Below are 16,787 nucleotides of genomic sequence, written 5' to 3' on the forward strand. Positions count from 1 at the left end.
CCCGCCATTCTCCTGCCTCAGCCTCCCGAGTAGCTGGGACTACAGGCGCCCACAACCGCGCCCGGCTAATTTTTTGTATTTTTAGTAGAGACGAGGTTTCACCGTGGTCTCGATCTCCTGACCTTGTGATCCGCCCGCCTCGGCCTCCCAAAGTGCTGGGATTACAGGCGTGAGCCACCGCGCCCGGCCGAAAGTCTTTCATTTTACTTCCAGCCAGCCACAAGTTCATCTACTCTTAAAAGTTTTTCAACTCTTGCAAGAGAATATTTGCAACAGAGCAAAGGGTGTTGTTTTGAGCTAGGACTGGTAATAAGAGTGAGAATCAGATGCTATTTCAGATTTCATCTCTGCCCAGCTTGCATGCATTGGTCCTCACCTAGTTTCTTTGGCATTTTTCTTCTTCATCAAGTAGTGTGGCACAATGGATATGCACATAGACTTTGAGGTTAGGCAAATCTAGATTTATGTTCCAGTTCCTCCTTGATAACTGTAGACCACAGGCAAGTTACTTAACCCTCCAAATTCCAGTTTCCTCATCTTTAAAATGGGAGTGATGATTATGTCTACTTTATTGGTTTGTGTGGAAATTAAATAGATAAAGCATGTAATGCTTTCGACACAGTGCCTGGAAAATAGTAAATGTCCTATATTAGGGGCTTTTATTTTATAAAAGCAAACATAATGAAAGTAATGAATCTTTAACTTTGAGACCTACAATTGTAAGATGCTCATATGACATAACTACAACTTTTATATCATACATCATGAAATATAATCAGATGTCTAGTCTGGAATTTTGTAAGAAATTAGGCATTAAATATCATATTAAGTCAAAAGACAAAATCTCACCCTATAGAAACCGATAAGAGTTATCGTTTGAGATTGGACAAGAAAAAAGAAGTCAATCAATTGGACTAATTTAACCTCACTAATTTATTTTAATAAGAAGAAGAATCTGTACTTTTGTTAAGAATAAATAGTAAATAACCAATCTAAACTCACATCACTACTCACAGAAATTCCTTTACCTATCAGTTATGAATTACTCATAAACCCTTTTGGATTTCAAGATTCAAAGCAAAGACACCTAATACATTTAGTAATCTCATTCAGCTAGAAAATGGAAAGTAATCGTTTTTTGTTTTGTTTTGCTTTGTTTTGTTACCAACCCAGGCCTACAGAGGAAAGTAATTTTTATAAGTAGCATATTTTATTACTACAGCTAATTTAGAAATGATTGGTTTACAGTATTTAGTATTTATTTTTGTTTGAGCAAACTATAAAATCCAGATGGCCTTTCAAGTTCCTGATTGAAAAGCTTTTCTTATTTACAAAAGTGACTAATTTGACACTGACAGTAGTTGGTTCTTAATTTTCTTTTCAATCACATCATTGCCAGTATAATGCCAAAACAGAGAAGGGTGACTTCTAAAATAAAAGCAACTAAACCCTAAGATGGAGTTTTCCCTAACTCTGCTCATCCTTCAGCTCAACCACTGCTACTTCCAGGTTTCAGACATTCATAAAATTTCAATTTAACAGAATTTAAAAAGACAGACAAGTTCTATAAGCAAAATTAAGGAGGTCTGTAGCTAAAATGTGTTATCTTCATGAAAAAGGATCTTGTGGATATTAACTTGCAAAATCAGAAGGAAGGTAGGTAAAAGGCAACCCATTCCAGTTGGGCTTTTGATCCTCTGTGTAACTTCAATCAAATCATTTCTTTCTGTACTTCTTTTTTTTTTGCCCATTTCTGAAGCAATAATTAAAGGAATAATTGCCATATCACTATCTTGAAAGTGTGATTTAAGAACTAAATTCTAGGAATGCCTTTTGGTCTCATTGTACCATTTGAAAAACTGATGAAATTATACCAGAATTTCTTCTAAGTTTGCTTTTAGCTTTAAAGTACTATGAGACTAATAGATCATAAGTTATTTCCATGAAACCTAAAACCATTTTATTCAGAAGACCCCCCTGGCCAAGTACAACCATGTTATCCACATGGAATAAACACTTAACCATTGACACGGAGTATATATATGGATTTCTTTAGGGCCCTAAAGAAACAGAACATGTGACTGGAAAATTTTGCAGGCAAGTCAAAAAATGGAAAGGCCAGGACTACAGAGACCTGTCTAGGGAGAAGAAAGTCATGTAGAGAGAAAGCTGGACGGTCAAGGTCAAGAGTGCTTTCTTCATGGTAGAAGCTCAACAGGAATAGTAAACTTTCTTGGAAGGTAGGATTAGAGGTCACAAGTCTGAGGAGAGGGGAGACTCCAAAAAAGCAATTTGTAGGACATTAAAGACTACCTCATGATATCAAGTTTTGTGAGTATCCTCTTAAAAATAAACCTTGAAATCAAAAACAAGAACTATCACCATGTGAATAAACATATAAAGCTTATAGTTGCTGTTAAAAGTAATCTTATAGTCAGGACTTTTTCTTGGCAAAATTACAGTGCAGAAAAAACAAAACAAAAACCATGGCTTTCTCATCTCCCCCCACCACACTTATTCTCCTGTCCACTTCTCATTCTTCCCTTGATTCTTCCCTAATAATCCCCATTTCTGAACTGTCAGGTCCTCAAACAGCTCATTGTACAATCCCTCTCAGTCATGGACTTAACTAGGAAACATTGCAATTTGCTTTAGAACACCTCTTAGAAGCATGGAGCAGTAGGATGAGCGTGGGCTTCGAAGTCAGACAACGTAGGTGTGAATCCTGGCACTCTGGGCACATAGGGAAATTATGTATTTGGCCAAGCCATAGCATCTAAACATGCTGTGAAGTTCAAAGGAGATAATCTACTTAAAATTCCTACCACAGTTGTTTCAGAGGCAATTCCTAGGCACCAAGAGTGTCTTGACAACCTAGATAGGCCTTCCTATTCTCATGTAGAATAGAGAGATTATAGGAGAAAACCTGTTACTCTTCTTTGGAGAAAATGGTAAGTGAAATTGAAGCTCACAAAACCGCCTGATTGTAGGGTATCAAGAATAAGATTTGATGACACTGGTGATTTTGTAATGCCTTCCTTGCTGTGAGAGTATGATGATTCATAAAAGAAAAATAATACTTGTGAAAAGGAGAAGACAGAAAAGGTGAATCATGACCCAAAGGAAACTTCATTTATACCATATCCTCATTTATATGCATGAATTCATTCTTCTAAAAGTTTAAGTTAGTCATAGTTAATCTATGACTATAGGGTCATTCTGTAAGTCTCCAGTGAAATAAGAGTTGGTGTAATTATCCACGAAATTCAGGCATATTTTTAAAACCCACAAGTTTTGCCTAAATTACTCAGATAAGCACTCTGACTGCTCAGCTCTTTCTGCGGGGGAAGTGCATTAACTCCCACTCCAGAGTAGAAGCTGGCATTATCCCCGGAGCTTCTTTAAGTGTTTCTGAACATCTGATTACTTATAGTCCATGACTCACAAATTATATAAATCTTTTGAGAATTGAGAGTTAATGCTTTCTTTTCATTCCTATTATATTGAAAAGTAATAGCACCACCTCTGAAAGAAATTAGAGTCCAACAGCTAATATTTACTATGGACAATTTTACTCAAAGTAATCCTCAGTAAATGTCAACTGTATGCACAGTCTACTAATCAGAGACAACAGGAGGCTTGAGAGGGAATTATGACCCCAACAAAGACTTCAATCTATATGTCTTTCCTAGAGGAAGAGACTAGATTTCTCTAAAACTAGAACATGGCTTTCCTGACTTTCAGACAGGAGTCTTACCATTGTTCCATATTTATCTTAGCCAAACAAGGTGCAGTGTAAATATTTTGACATTCTGGTTAGATCTGCCACTTCCCAGTAATGTGACTATGGAAAAAATGCTGAACCCCTTTGACTCCTTAATTTCCTCATCTGTGAAATGTGAATACTATAGCTTACTCATATAATGGATATAAAGCTTAAATGTACACATATAAAATTTTTCTAAGGTTATATTGATTGCATCAAACAACCACAATATCTCAAAACTTTCCAAGAACAAATAATTCTTGTGTTCCTGCACTCCACTGGGGCTCCATGTGTTTCATTATTCTAAAACCAGGCTGAAGTAACAGCCAGTGCTTAGCTGAGGAATTGGAGTAAGAGAGCAAATGGACACAAACGAAGCCTCTTAATGCCTCAGCTCACTGGCACGCTTTCCTTCCTGCCCATTTTCCAATCATCAAAGCAAGTTTTATGGCCAACCCCAAAGTCAATAGGGAAGAATATGTCACTTCTCAGGATAAACAAATCATTTAAACAAATAGCCAGAACACATAAAACATAAACATAATCAGTGCTTCCTCAATGTTGATTACAACCCTACTACCTCTCCACACCTTAATCCACAGGTTTGCAGATTATAGCTTTCACTAATTAATTGTTGATTCATTAAACCGTTCACTAATAATTATCATCATTCAAATAGTGGAAACAATAACACAGGTTTCAGTCTGCAAATATAAGCAGTTTTCTTTTGGACACTTGAGTCACACATTTTTATCACATGAATTTTAAACTGTATTTTTTTTTAAACTTTTATTTTAAGCATTTTGTCTTTAAGTACAGTATGCTGTCCAGTGTAGACTCTTAATACATAAGTATTGAAAAGTTTGAAAGTGCTCAGGTCTTCAACAATGGTGTCTTAATTATATTAAGATGTACTTTAGTAAAGTTAAAGTCTTAAATAATAATTGTCATCAGTTGAAAAGGTGCAGTAAAATTATATAGTACCGTACCAACCTACATGCATAGATAATATAGACTGAAATAACTTTAGGGATAGTTTTGTAGTGGTCACAATCATAAAAATCTCAAAAAGCAGAAAAGGGAAATGACAAATCATAAGAATATATTTATTATCACCCAATATTAATTTTTACCATTAGTATCTTGTGTCAGAACTCCAAGGACTACCAGGAAAAACGAAGAAACTATGGTTAGGAAATGGCCGTTCCCACTTTCATCCAAAATTGCCATTTGCATGAAGGTGACTTTGTATAAATTATATTCATCATTTTTCAGGCTCCTTGGCTGTATATCAAAATGAAATATTAAGTTGTGTATTCACAGAATCCCTAGTTAAGAAGGATATTCTCTTGGGTTGAATTTGGTGATGAATTTTGAGCTACGGTCTCTCTCTGTGTGAGAGTCTACATCGTATAGGAGAGCTTCATTTATCAAATGTCTCAGTATTGAAGTGACCCCAAAACAATAAAAGGTGGACATGTGATACCTAAAAACATCTGTTTGGAATGCATTTATTTACATGCCATTCATCAAAAAGGATTAGTTACTCTCTAGATTACTGCTATGCCTTCATTACTGCCCTGTATGGATAAGACTTTCACAAAAATTCTCCATTTTCATCTATCTTTTGGGTTAAATTGATTTTTAGTCTGCAAAAAGCGGAAACAATTTCACAAAGGAATCAGGTTCATTCTGAGCACTGTTCTGTAAAGCTACACCCTCAGATCCCAGGGCTCTATGCAGTCACTCTCCTTCGATACCAGAAGTTCACTGGTAAGTTTGAGAAACACTGCATGGGAGAATACTTAGGATGTTTTACAGAATTTATTTAAGGGAACAGAATATTTAGGGAAATTTGCAGGCAAGACTTAAACGCAAGAAAACAGGCAGCTGGAATATTTGTATTATTTTAGGAAAACCAATGTAAATCCCTTTTCCAGCCCTCCAAAATCACTCTCACCTAGTTGTTGAAGCTTAAAATTCCTTCCACACAAGACAGCAATGCCTTTCAACCCATAGTTAGTGACATGGGTAACCAACCAATACTGTGCTTAAAGTGTACATACACTTGAGAGTGACAGTAAGTTATATTCTCAACAAAGATACAAGTAGTTGAACCAAATCTTTTCCTGTAAACAAGTTTTAATTGAGGAAAAAAGCAAGATATTCTGTGCACATCAAGTGGAAAAAAACAAGAAGTGAATCCATGCATTGGGAAAAGGAGTCTAGAAAGAGCAAGTAAGAGTGTCAAAACAAGCTTTACCCAATTCGGAATTTTCCGAGAGTTACAATGAGTGGCTGACTTCTATTTCCTGATCCAGCCTCTGCCATCTTTCCCTCCTGCACCTTCAACTTGCTGCCTTGCAAGGACGCTAAAGTATTTCTGCTGGCCATATAGATGGTGGTATCACCAGTTGCAATCCAAACCAAATTTAACGCCCTTTTGGCAGAAAGAAGTTCTAAGTTGTGAGGATGAGTTTTGCTAACGAGTAACTAATAAAAGAGGTTTCTCATTGTATATACTAGTTTAAAATGGGTAAAAAAAAAAAAATTGAAATGTCATAAAACAATAGCATATACAGAGTTGTTCTGAAAAAGGAAAGGTATAGGAAAGACATGACAAAAACCTAATGCAAAAGGACTGAAGTAAGTTCACCAATGATAGTGAGGCATGTTTGGTTTCAATACAAGAAAGAATTTGCAAGGCTGCGCACTATGGCTCACATCTGTAATCCCAGTATTTTGCGAAGCTGAGGTGGGAGAATGCCTTGAGCCCAGGAATTCAAGACCAGCCTGGGCAACATAGCAAGACCCTGTCTCTTAAAAACAAACAAAAAAAGTTCCTAAAACCTGGAGCTATAAAAAAGGAAGGGGGCTGCCCTCTAAGCTGATGCACTCCCTGGCACTCAAATTTTCAGGTAAGGCTAATGTAGAGAGGGTGCCTGATTGGGAGATGGAGAAGGAACTAAAACAAAATTCAATGCTAAGCGTCTCTAATTTTCTATAGATAACCTCTCTCCTGGGCCATAAAGAAAGAGAGCTTTTGAGACATTAATATAACCCAGAAAATAATGAATATTAGAGAATGACCATAAAAATGAAAATATTTAATGTTACCAATAAACCTGGAGGCCGGAAGGGACATAAACAAAGATGAAACATAACCAATGGCGGCAGGGAAAAGCAAGTAAGCAGAATATATTGGAATATGGTAACCAGGAAGGATTAAAGAAAAGCTTGGATAGGGAAATGGATGCTACTGGACCATGGCTGAGGGCACCGGGAATAAAGGCACAAGGGATTTGGGAATCAGGAGAGTGAGAAATCATCCTGAAATGTAGTTTCATGGAGGGACAGTTTAATACATGTTTTATGGGCAAAGGGGGAGAAAAAGACTTCTATGGTAAAATCTGTTTAGAAACACTGAGTAAATACCATGGAACAGGTTCCCTAACACCACTGTACAGCCTTAGTTCACCATAATTGTTAGTCTCCTAGAGAGAGGGACAATATACAGTAGCCCCATTAAATCAGTCTTTTACAGAAACTTTTGGAAACTAGTATTCTGAAGGATACACAATGAAAAAGAAATACTGTATTTAGATGTCTAGACCTGGTATCGGATGATTATTGAATGTTTGGACTTATGGTAAAGGTTTGCACTTAAAGCCTAGTCATAAGTAATCCAGCTAATTCAAAGACTAGAAACAAAAGAGTCTCAAGCCGATTTAGGAAGAAAGGAGAGTAAAGCTAATCTCAAAAGCATTGCTCATGTATTAAGCCCTATCTCAGCGTGCGACCCAGCCGATAAAGTGTTCTGGCCTATAACAAGAGCCTTACGCTGCACTAGATTCTTTATTCTAAACTGCTGGCTGGGAAAAGAAGGTTTGCAAAGCTCATTTTAGAAATAAGATAATAAACAAGAATTAGAAATACCTCAGAGGATCCAGTTTCATTGTTTAAATAAAATAATCATCAGAACTACCATGTACAAGGTACTAAACAATTTAATCCTCACCACAATTTCTACTTAAAAGGTAGGAAATCTGGATCTCAGACAGAGGGACTAACACATCCAAGATCTCTTTGCTAGTGAGTGGTAGAGCCAGGATTCAAATAGGCCTGGCTAATTACAAAGCTGCACTCTTAACAACTTGTGGATGGTACTGCTATTCAGTTATGCAGGAAACATTGGAGAATCAGCAATTTGGAGTGGGAGACAAGAGAAAAATGGGTTTACCTACAGACTCATTCCATCATATATCCCATAGAACTGGATCTGCCTAAAATCCCTTTCTTCGTATTGTACTCAAAACCCCTTGCATAGGTTAAGGCCTATGTAAGTGTTCTAGTTATTGCCTATCTCATCAATCTTATCTCTTGCCATTCTCTCTCTCACTCATAGTGCTCCAGCAACAGTAATTTTGACAGTTTCTAGATCTCACCATTCTCTTCCTTGCCTCAGAGCCTTTGTACTTGCTGTTCTCAGTGCCTGGAATAGTTTCTTTTCGATCTTTCAAATCTTATCTCTCAGGTCTCAACTTAAATATCACTTCTTCAAAGAGTTCTTCTTTGCCCACTTCATCTAAACTAGCCAACTCTCTCCTCTTCTATCACATGCTCCCCCATCATTATTACAACAGTATATTTCTTTGACTAAACTTACCACTAGCTGTAAATATTTTCTTTATTTACATGTTTACTTTCTTCCTGCTTCACTAAACTGTAAGTTCCATGAGGGCTGAAGGCCTGCCCTATTTATCTAGACTAGTTTAAGGCTGGGTTTCCAGTGGCTACTCAGGAGACACCAGTTGGAGGGATGGATAAAATGTAAGTATTATGCATTGGGATCTGAAGAACAGAAGAGAAATCTGGGCTTACTTATATATTTGGAAATAATTAGGCATAAAGGTGGTATGTGAATCTACAGATGCGAATGGGCTTGTTCACTCATAGAGAATGCACTCAAAGGTAAGAGAAATAAGCCTAAGCCAGAAGAATCCTAATATGGGAGTAACTATCATCCAAGATCATCCACAATGATTCTCACTTCTCGGTATTCAAGCTGGTGTGTGGTCTCCTCCCACAGTGAATAAGGCTGATCTGTGTAACTAGTAAGATATTTAAATTGTGGCAGAGTTTGACTTACATGTCTAGATCACAAAAGACATTGTGGGTTCCTTCTTCCTCTCTCTTAGATCACTCATCTTAGAGCAAGTCAAATGCCATGTCATAAAAACATTGAAGCCTTCCTGTGAAGAGATCCACATGACCAGAAACTGGTGTCTCCTGACAATTGCCAGCACCAGCTTGCCTGAACATGAATGAACCAATGGAAGCAAATTCCCCAACCCCGAGACAAGCTATCAAGTGACTGGAGCTTTGGCCAGCATCTTGTTTACAATCTCATGAGAAGGCCGGGCGCGGTGGCTCAAGCCTGTAATCCCAGCACTTTGGGAGGCCGAGACGGGCAGATCACGAGGTCAGGAGATCGAGACCATCCTGGCGAACACCGTGAAACCCCGTCTCTACTAAAAAATACAAAAAACTAGCCGGGCGGGGTGGCGAGGACCCGCCCCCAGTCCCACCCCCTCGGGGAAAAAAAAAAGGACCCCGTAAAAAAAAAAAAAAAAAAAAAAAAAAACAATCTCATGAGAAATCCAAGTGAGAAACACCCAACTAAGCCACTCCGAAATTTGTTTTAAAAACTTATCCCAAAACTTAGTGTTTCAGGAAACAATATGTTCTTAATAAAAAGTTTGTCCAGTAAAAGAATATCCCAAATTTATCTTACAAATTTAATAAAATTTCGTATCACATCTCTTTCAGCATTATCTTAGAGTAAATCATCCTTTACAATGTTGGCTTATATTCTTGGAGAAAACAATTATATTTTTTTAAAAAAAGAGTCAAGTTTAGCAAAATCAGAGACCAGGCAGCCAATATTTAACAAACAGATGGCAAAAGAGGTACAATATATTAAACAACAATCTTTTAATGCAGGGCATTTAAGACTACAGAAACAGTTGTAGAAATAAAAAGATATACAATTCCATGAACAAAATTTTACATTTCAAATGATTAGTCTAGCTTGCTTCTCAAGAAAAAAAGAATAAGAACATCCCTTGTTGAGTATCTGTTAAGTGTCAGGCTCTGAACTATGAGCTTTACATATGTTATCTCTTTTAATAACCCTGTGAAGTAAATATTATTGGCCCCATTTTGACTTGCCCAACAGAGCTTCCTCATCTCAGCTTCTCAGTCCTTTTTTGCTTGTGTTTTAAAATTTAGGTTAGAGAACTGTCATTTGGAGAGCATTGGATTCAGACCAGGTGAATCTTCTTTTAAACCCCTCTTAGGAATGAAATACTCTCTTCAAAGGGAAAAATATTAGATAATGAAGCAAGGAGTCCTTTGAGGGGGACAATAAAAATTTAGATTTTCAAGTGGAGCAGCTAAAGTTTTAAAGTATACATATTTAGAATATAGAAGGAATAAATAATATTGTGTTTGAGCTGGAAGGACCTGAGAGAACATTTATCCAAGCCCTCTTATTTTACACAGAACAAGAAATGGGATACTTTAGCTCAGCATAATCTGTCGAGACTCCATGGTGGGTTAGTAGCCCAAGCAGAACTAGAAACAGCAAAGCTGGGCCGGGCGCGGTGGCTCAAGCCTGTAATCCCAGCACTTTGGGAGGCCGAGGCGGGCGGATTACGAGGTCAGGAGATCGAGACCATCCTGGCTAACATGGTGAAACCCCGTCTCTACTAAAAAATACAAAAATCTAGCCGGGCGAGGTGACAGGCACCTGTAATCCCAGCTACTCGGGAGGCTGAGGCGGGAGAATGGCATAAACCCAGGAGGCGGAGCTTGCAGTGAGCTGAGATCCGGCCACTGCACTCCAGCCCGGGTGACAGAGCGAGACTCCGTCTCAAAAAAAAAAAAAAAAGAAAGAAACAGCAAAGCTGGCCCCGTTAGAGCTACAACTGTGCTTGGCACTTAGTAGATGCTCAGTAAATTAGATTAGGCTATGATGCATCATCCGAAAACAAGCACAGACCCACCAATATTGACTAAGAACTCCGAGCCTCTCCCTGGAAACCTGTTGTGTTCACTTTCTTTCTTTCCAAGCCATTAGCATCAAGAGTTAAACTGTAGAACAGCACCTAGCTTTGGCTACATCAAAGAGAAGAGAAGAGAGCTGGGAACATTGCCATTTCCTTAGAGTATGCTCCAGTTGTCTATTTTTGCATTAAAAATCACCTCAGGGCCGGGCGCAGTGGCTCACACCTGTAATCCCAACACTTTGGGAGGCTGAGGTGGGCAGATCATTTGAGGTCAGGAATTCAGGACCAGCCTGACCAACATGGTGAAACTCCATCTCTACTGAAATACAAAAATTAGCCAGGCATGGTAGCAGGTGCCTGTAATCCCAGCTACTTGGGATGCTGAGGCAGAAGAATCACTTGAACCCAGGAGGCGGAGGTTGCAGTGGGCCAAGTTCACACCACTGCACTCCAGCCTGGGCAACAGAGTGAGACTGTGTCTCCAAAAAAAAAAAATCACCTCAAAAATTTAGTGGCTTAAAAAACAGTAATCATTTATTTTGCTTACAAATCTAAAATTTGGGCAGGGATCAACAGGAATCATTAACCTGTGCTCCACACAATGTCATCAAGGGCAGCTCAACTGAGGGAGGGCTAGAGGACCTGCTTTCAAGATGACTCACTCATATGGCTGGCAAGTGGGAGCTGGCTATCAACTAGAAGTTCAACTAGAGCTATGTGCAGGTCACCATGAGGGGTTTTGCACTGGCTGCTTAGGTTTCCTTGTGGCATGATAGCTGGGTTCCAAGAGCAATTATCCTAAGATAGGAAATAGAAGCTGCTAGCTTCTTAAAGCCCAAGCCAGAAATGGGCACAGTGGGACTTTCACTGTGTTCTATTAGTCAAACAGTCACAAGGCCCTAATTCAAGGAAAAGGGACAAAGATCCTTAATGAAGGAGTATCAGAGAATCGATTGGTCATGTTTTAAAGCCATTACAAGGGTATTTTTTAACTGCAAATGATTCCATTTTGCTGATATGGTTAAGAAATATTATTAGAGATAAGTCATAGATATCAAAATTATAATCTATTCAGAGATATTAATCCCTTCACCATATACTAATCAGCTTAGATAGATGACAGTCCTACAATTAATGCTCAGTCTTTGCCTCCATTTACTCTTCCACATTAAGGGGATAATAATAAGCTCTCTTAATCCAATCTGTCACTGATGGACATTTGGGTTGATTCCAAGTCTTTGCTATTGTGAATAGTGCTGCAATAAACATACGTGTGCATGTGTCTTTATAGCAGCATAATTTATAATCCTTTGGGTATATACCCAGTAATGGGATGGCTGGGTCATATGGTACATCTAGTTCTAGATACTTGAGGAATCGCCATACTGTTTTCCATAATGGTTGAACTAGTTTACAATCCCACCAACAGTGTAAAAGTGTTCCTATTTCTCCACAAACTCATCATTTACATCAGGTATAACACTCAATGCAATCCCTCCCCCCTCCCCCCTCCCCATGATAGGCCCCAGTGTGTGATGTTCCCCTTCCTGAGTCCAAGTGATCTCATTGTTCAGTTCCCACCTATGAGTGAGAACATGCGGTGTTTGGTTTTCTGTTCTTGTGATAGTTTGCTAAGAATGATGGTTTCCAGCTGCATCCATGTCCCTACAAAGGACACAAACTCATCCTTTTTTATGGCTGCATAGTATTCCATGGTGTATATGTGCCACATGTAAATCACGAGTTGATGGGTGCAGCACACCAACATGGCACAAGTATACATATGTAACAAACCTGCATGTTATGCACATGTACCCTACAACTTAAAGTATAATAATAATAAATAAATTTAAAAAAAATAAAATAAAAAAAAATAATAATAATAATAAGCTCTCTTATGGGGAACGAGAAGGCTTATTTATAACAATAAAAGCAGAATGTACTTATAATTACCTTAAAAAATACTTATTAATAGTGAGTTATCTGTAAAATGTCATACACAAGTGAAAGGTATAATTATTATATGCTTAAATAATTTTGCAACATGGAGCCTTTGCAGTTTACTTGGACAACTATCTGTGCCTGAATTGTAGAAGCTTCTAATTAATTTTACTGAACACAGTTAAATATTAATCCAATTTTTAAAGGATAATTATTATACAATCCTCTTAAGTATTCAATTGACAAGAAAAAAAGATTTGTGGCTTTTAACGTTTACAAAAGGAGCAATATCTGACGAATACCACAGAATTTCAGATCTTCTTTGCAAATAAATCACATTTTACAATATATTTCTAGGTCAATATGCAACATATTCATTCAGATTTCCCCACAACAGTCCTAGGAATTGAATTGTATCCAACAGCAGACCCTTTCTAACAATATTTACACGTATGTTTATTGCGGCACTATTCACAATAGCAAAGACTTGGAATCAACCCAAATGTCCATCAGTGACAGACTGGATTAAGAAAATGTGGCACATATACACCATGGAATACTATGCAGCCATAAAAAAGGATGAGTTTGTGTCCTTTGTAGGGACATGGATGCAGCTGGAAACCATCATTCTCAGCAAACTATCGCAAGAACAGAAAACCAAACACCGCATGTTCTCACTCATAGGTGGGAACTGAACAATGAGATCACTTGGACTCGGGAAGGGGAACATCATACACGGGGGGCTGTCATGGGGAGGGGGGAGGGGGGAGGGATTGCATTGGGAGTTATACCTGATGTAAATGACGAGTTGTGAGTGCTGACGAGTTGATGGGTGCAGCACACCAACATGGCACAAGTATGCATATGTAACACCAGCACGTTATCCACATGTACCCTAGAACTTAAAGTATAATAAAAAATAAATTAAAAAAAAGAAATAGGAGAATTGAGTTGCTTTTCTCGCTATAACAAACAGGAAATTTTCAAGTTTAAGGTGATGTGAGTGAAGATCTTAAAACTAGTTCTGCTTATAAGGAGGAGACAGACAAAACTAAACTATATTTAGTTTACAAGCACAGTAACCAATAGGGATTTTCCCACAGGGGTCCTAGGATTTAGGTAAAACGACTTTCTGTTAGGCAATTTAGACCACAGAAAGTAATAACTTCCTCAACTCAGCCACTTATGGAAAGATTGGTTAAATAAGATGAGATTTGTCCAAGCTAAAAATGGGACCTGCAGCTGGGAGGTTGGTTTCTCAGGGACCAGAAGAGAGGGAGCTTTATTACCCAGTTAAGCTTTCTTATTTCAAGAAAACAAAATGAGTATAAAACATGAGTCATACTCAGCCAGCCAGTGGGCCTTATTTATGCATGTGTATTTTATGCACATACAGTGATTTAAAAAGCAATGTTAGTTTCATTGTCATCCACTTCACTTATTTCTGTATGTTACACATACTTCCTACAGAATTTTAAGTTTCCTATCTAGAGAATTACTGGATTATTATACATTTCTTTTTAAGGACTTCTCAGAGTACATTTGGGGTCAAGCTTTTCTAAGCCAACTAAAAGATGACACTATCTACCCTAAATCAGACTTTGTGCAAGAGAGAATCCAAGTGGATGATGAATACAGTCACCAGAAGTATGGCCTCTACCATCCCATAAGACTATAGCCTCTACACTGGACTTTTCCCTGACCCACTAGCACCTTCTCTGTCAAGTTTCTTGCTATCCTTTACTCACTAACACTTAGGAGATGGTGAAATGCTGAGAAGGATTCTTAAGAAATGAAATGCAGGAAGTTAAAACCCAGAGGTGAATATAGACTACAAATTATAAATACACATGCAAACAAGTTTATAAGTTAGAGCAAAAAGAAAGATGGGAGAGGGGTGGGCATTCTGAACACAAAGAGGGGATAACCACTTTAATCTAAATATACTCCAAGGCCAAGCCTGAATGATCTTAGTTACCCAGAAACTTTCAACAAAACTGGCCTAGGCTTCTAACGGCCCGGGCTTTGATTGTGACAATCTGCTCAGTACAAATGACCAAACTGGAAAGCCATGATCATGGTTTGTTATATAAAACATTTCCCTTCATTTGCTAATGTCAAAACATTCTGTCACTTGTTAAATTACAAATTATGAGCCAATTTTTGAGCATGCCTTCACCAAGGTTTAGAGAATTAGAGTAGTTGTGAAGGAATTAAAAAACATGCATTGACTATAGATTTTGCCAAAATCCATAAAACTGAAGGGTTTTCTTTTTAATAGCTTCCCTAGCAAACCACATACTGTGCTCACTGAAGCAAAAAGTAAAAAGAAATGACTGAGCAATATTAAAAGGTGGAGAGCCAGATCCTTTCCTCTATAGTGTTTTAATGTGAAAATAAAAGGTACCGGGTAACCCTTGGCTCCTCCGGCCGGGACACCAGCGCCATGTCCTTCCTCCTGCTGCCAGAACAAAGAGTCACCAGAGAGCCCATGCCCTCCCCATAGGAAGAAAAAATTTTAAGGTAAAACTTCCAGCCAGATTTTCCAATCTCACATTTTCAAACAAAGCAGTCTGCTTGTCTGCAAGAAAGTTTAGTGAAGCAGATTTTGTTTCAGATTTGGACTAAAGATAATACTGCTTCCATCCATTCAGGTTGCATGGAGACGGTTGTTCTTTTCAACAAGATGTTGTTTTGTTTACAGTCCAATATATTCAAATATTTAAAAGTCTAGACTAGACTTTGAAATAAAGAATGATGCTGCAAAATATCCTGAATTCCCTGGAATTCTTGGACTCACATTAAGATGTCCAAATGCACCCCTCACTGGGCATATGGTAAAGGGTATAGAGTCAACACTATAGTAGGGCCTTACAAACAATAACTTGAAAATCACTCAATATCTGTATGAAGCATAACTGGTATCAATAGAAAATACAATTTTTCTTACATTTCAGGTTCAAAATTCTCCCGGTGGAAATACTATTTCCCTTACTCCCCTATGCCTGCCTTCCCCTCTACCACCATCACTAACAGGTAAAAAAGAGGACCTATGGCCACCTGCAACCTGTAAATTTTATATATTATCTATTTAGTGGATTTATCCGGTTTGTTAACAACAGATATACTTAAATACATTCCAATATGCCTCACATTAACATATCCCTTTTTTTCTTGTCTACACTTTATTTCTATACAAAACAAAATGTTTCCCCCCAAGCACAGTTGAAAACCATCACCCATCATGTGTTATACAGGTGCCCGTGCATTCTCTCTCTTTCAGGTATCTGTATACAAAGACTTTTCTAATCACAACACAAGTTATTTTTAAACTGTCTTTTTCCTCAGGCAAAGAGAATGATTCCTTAGCAATGGAATACACATAACATCTACAAACAGTGGGAAGATGTAACTTAAAATGAAAAGTATCTTTTCTCAATGCTCAAATAGCATTGGTGGAATTTTCAGAGTTCAAGAACTGGAGTTGCCAGTGAATAATAGAGAGGAGTCCAAGGGTACGTACAAGAAAAGTAAGATAAGATGGACAGTTTTATTCCTGTCAACCTTAGATACAGTTCCATGCAGCTCTTAGAAGTGTCTGCCTGGGTCAGATGGTCAGGGTGCTCTAAAATCCTCACAGGTTTCCTATTCTTTTCTTCTTTTCATCAATATGAGAATATTTCTCCTTTCACATACTATTAAAGGATCTTCTGCTATTGAACTATTTCTTACAGCATGTTCTTTCTTTGTTCAACTGGATTCCTTTTAACATGTGAAAAAGTGATAGTCTCACTTTATTTATATAATAAAGACAGACTATAGAATCAGATTTCCGGTACTGGAGTCTCAGTTCCAACATTTGTTAGTTGTATGACCTTGGGCAAGTCACTCAAATTCTTTGTGCCTCAGTTTCCTCATAATGGAAATAATAAAAGAACTTCAGAGCGTTGCTGAAAAGATTCCATTTTAAAAGGTAGGCAAATCATTTAATAAGGTATGTTGTACTTAGT

The sequence above is a fragment of the Papio anubis genome, chromosome 7 (genome assembly GCF_008728515.1).
Source record: "Papio anubis isolate 15944 chromosome 7, Panubis1.0, whole genome shotgun sequence".
In the NCBI taxonomy this organism is placed as follows: domain Eukaryota; kingdom Metazoa; phylum Chordata; class Mammalia; order Primates; family Cercopithecidae; genus Papio; species Papio anubis.